Raw genomic sequence first — 3,623 nt, 5'->3', positions numbered from 1 at the left:
CCCAAACAACACAGTTTGGTCAGTTTGCTTAAACACTGGCTTAAGACACTACTTCCCAAGTCAATATGCAGATCATCTGAGAAAGCTGTACAGGAGCCAAGGCTCCATGTTTGTGACCAACACAAAAACACAGAGTCCCTCTTACAGAATCCAGACAAATGGGGTCTGTGCCCATGAGCCAGTGCAGCATCTGATCAGTGCGATCCACACGCGGCGAACTTGCAGTGCACGGAGCAGGCAGGGGCAGCCCCCGCACCGATTTCCATACCCGTTCGTTCTGGGCTTTCGCCTTCCAATGGAAGCGGAGCCGCAGCCCTGCACCCGCCCCCGTCCTCACACCACGGGCGTCCCCAGCCCGCCGGAAAAGAGCGCCCGGGAACAAAACGCAGGCTCCGCCCGGCGTAGGCACCGCTGGGATTCGAACCCAGGATCTCCTGTTTACTAGACAGGCGCTTTAACCAACTAAGCCACGGCGCCAGCCGTTGCTCTTGGCTTCCGCGCCGCCCCAATGCTATGGCGGACTCGGCTCGCTCCTGCTAAGTCGCCATCCTGCTGTGCCCCGTGCTTCTGCCCGTGAGTTCCGCTCCCGCCAAACTCCGACGGGCAGCTGCGAGGCGAGAAATGTTTCGTGCTGCGGCTGCGAGCAGCCAGGAGACGCAGAGCCGCGGCCGGCGCTCGGCGACTCCCGCTCCTCAGTGCGTGGCTGCAAATAAGCTCCCGCCTTGGCAGCGGCCTGGGCACCGGACGTGGAAAGGCTGAGCGAAGGCACAGAAATACCAGCAGCTCAAACAACCGGCGAGGGACGGCTCCTCACGAGGCTCCAGTCCTGCTTACGCCACACCGCCTCGACTGCCCAGAGCTCACCGCAGAGGCTACCAAGGGAAGACTCGGCCCCGGTTAGGGGCCGCAATCATCACTAATGATGCCAGAAACCACGCGCCGCTGAGCACACCGTGCTCTGCGTGTAGAAAACATACCCTGCTCCTTGTTGGAGGGAGCCCTTATTACACAAATAATTTGTGCTTCATCCCGTCAGACATGAACCTCAACTCCTCTCAATGCCTGAAAGCTCGAACTTTTGTAAGGGGTGTAACCGCAAGTTAGAAAAAGGTTCAAGAGTCTTCTTGAATGGTTTTACTCACAAAAGGCTGCCTGATGACCACTGACAACCAGAGGAAAGAACTAGTGTGTCTATTTTACACTGTTAGACAGTTTCCAAAGCACCAGTGACTGACACTGTTCTCTGGAACCAAGCAGCATAACTAAGATGCACCAAGTGTGTGTAAGCGCAATAAGCTTGACACGGTGCTGCTCAAACTTCACTCCCAAGATGAATGATTTGCAGGGTTTTTCCTGAATAAAACTGTATGAGAACTCTCATTTTTCCCAACAAAAACTGTTACATACTTCACATACTTGCCATACTGCATCTCAGGCCCAGGTATCTGTGTGCTCAGAGCTGTAGCTTCAGGAGTGAAATAGTGCACATCTGAGCTGATGAAACAAAACGCCTTTTTTTGGTTATTTTTACACCAGTGTGAAGAATGGGGAAAGTTTCTTGTGCCTGCAACTGCAGTCATACCCAACAAATGGATTTGATTAGGAAGTGTTTGCTAAACTGTAAACAAGGAGAAAACAAAGCTTACAGATCACTAAAGTTAGCCTTTAGTTATCCTTACAACCATAGACTAGGGCTTGGAATAGACCTATCAGACCAATCTTTCTTTTCAAGGCTCAGTGAAACAAGAGTTAATCTCTCACAGGCAGACTTCTGTTCATCTCTTCCCCTCACAGCTGTTTTTACCAGAGATTTCTTGAAGAGGGTCCCACCCATACCCAGATCCTTGTAAGCCTTTCTCCACCAGCCAGTGCCCAGCTGTCCATTTTCTCTCACAGCTAATGCTCACACTGTCAAGGCCTGCCATCCCTTTTTTCACTCATGGCTTCCTGATTTTCTGGATCTAGCCATCCACAGCTCTTGGATAACATAAAAGTGCTGACCTGAAAATTGCCTGCACTTTTTACACTTTTGGGGTTCTTGGCTTTTTTCAGGATGCCTGAATAAAGGTTTGGACTATAGCAGAAGCCTAGTCCTGCACTGGTAAGAAGCCACAGAACTATTCGATGTGTTTGCAGCACATTACAGCATTCCTGTAACTAATTACCAGCGCTTCGCTTCTCAGGACTGTTTAATACACACCAGATCTCAGTGCCTGTCATCTATTTAGCACACCTACATTCTCTTGCAAGGGCTCACAACTCTGTCTCCAAGCTATCGTAGACTGAATTGCGATTTGGAGCATGCACTAGCTGTACACTTCCCCACTTCAGGTCTGCCCAAGGCAGCTGGAATTTTAAGCTAACCACACAAAGCACGGAGGAGCAAAATAAAAGGTGCAAATCAAGACCAAAATAAAAGGAACATGCAAGTGACAAGTAGGAAAATGGCCGTAACGGCGACTGTGCGATCTCTAACTTCTACTTCTCCTCCAGAGTCACATACATGATTAAGCTAGGCAAAGGAAAGGGCAGGACAGAAAGAGCAAGCTTTGTGTAGCGACTCACAGTTTTAAAATATTAATAATCAGAGTTCTGACTCAGTGCACACTACACATGCTCATAGAAGTCACCCTTTAATGTCAAAGATGCGTTCAAAATAAGAAACAGGAGGTTTACTGTTTATCTTCAGAAGAGCCCCTGATGACTCAGGCAGCCTCCATGCCTGTATAACATTCCTTGGCTTTATGTTCCTTATGTTTTTAACTTGATGATGCATCCATAATATACCCAGAGCTTCACTGTTCTATTATAAGAGCTTGGAAATCTTTTTGTGTCCTCAAAGCAAAAATGTCAGGAGCTCACACTATCACTGCATCCTCTCAGAGTTTTAAATGGGATCTGTGAAGGAACAGAGCACAATTTAGGAGTGCTTTTCCTTGTCAGATTGGTCCATGAGGGGCAGCATGGCGGCAGGAACAGGAAGCTGTGTTAAGGTCCCTTTGTCTAAGTAAAGTTTATGACCTCTCCTTGGAATTAGCTTGGAGCAGATGTACCAAACCTGGTTGAGAAAGAAGGGTCGATAGATGTGGATTTTATTTTTTGGGGTGGAAGATGGTTTGTGGGGCTTTGGTTTCCCAATCCTGCCTCTCATGAAATCTCAGGACATCTCTCTAAGGCCTTTCTAATACTTGTCTCTTGGTTCTGGCCCAAAGGGCAGCAGCACATCAAACTCCAGGCCCCTGTATTTTAGCCAAGACTGTTACAGTTTCTGTCACAGCCCTTTTGCAAAGGCTTTTCAGTCACTTGGGAGTTTGCATCCTTGAGTTTCCAGCAGGCCTTTGCGTGACCAGAGCTAAGAAAGAACCAGCTGCCACAGGCACATCAGCTAAGGCAGCAGACAACTCTCCAGCCCTCACCTGCAGCAGCCCCTGTCTGCCTCTGGGTACAAGGCCCTGCCTACCCCAGCCCTCCTGGCCTGCCCAGGCCTGGCCCAGCTGCCCTCCCTCCATGAACCACCTGGGCCATTGGTTCAGGGTGTCCCCAGTCACCCTCTGGTCCCTGGGCCAGGGGCTCCCCACCACTGCCACTCCCTATCGCCACTTTCCACGTGTGCCACCTCAGGC

General features: G+C 49.9%; 1 non-coding gene across 1 annotated transcript; it reads right to left on the bottom strand.

Moving 5' to 3' along the window:
• Positions 1–403: 403 nt before the first annotated feature.
• Positions 404–477, bottom strand: TRNAT-AGU (transfer RNA threonine (anticodon AGU)). The gene has a single exon. It is a non-coding gene; the product is annotated as a tRNA-Thr (tRNA).
• Positions 478–3,623: the final 3,146 nt, after the last annotated feature.

Source organism: Dryobates pubescens, chromosome 19, assembly GCF_014839835.1.
Source record: "Dryobates pubescens isolate bDryPub1 chromosome 19, bDryPub1.pri, whole genome shotgun sequence".
NCBI classification, from domain to species: domain Eukaryota; kingdom Metazoa; phylum Chordata; class Aves; order Piciformes; family Picidae; genus Dryobates; species Dryobates pubescens.
The sequence above is the reverse complement of the archived record's forward strand: the minus strand, read 5'-3'. Positions and strand labels throughout refer to the sequence as shown.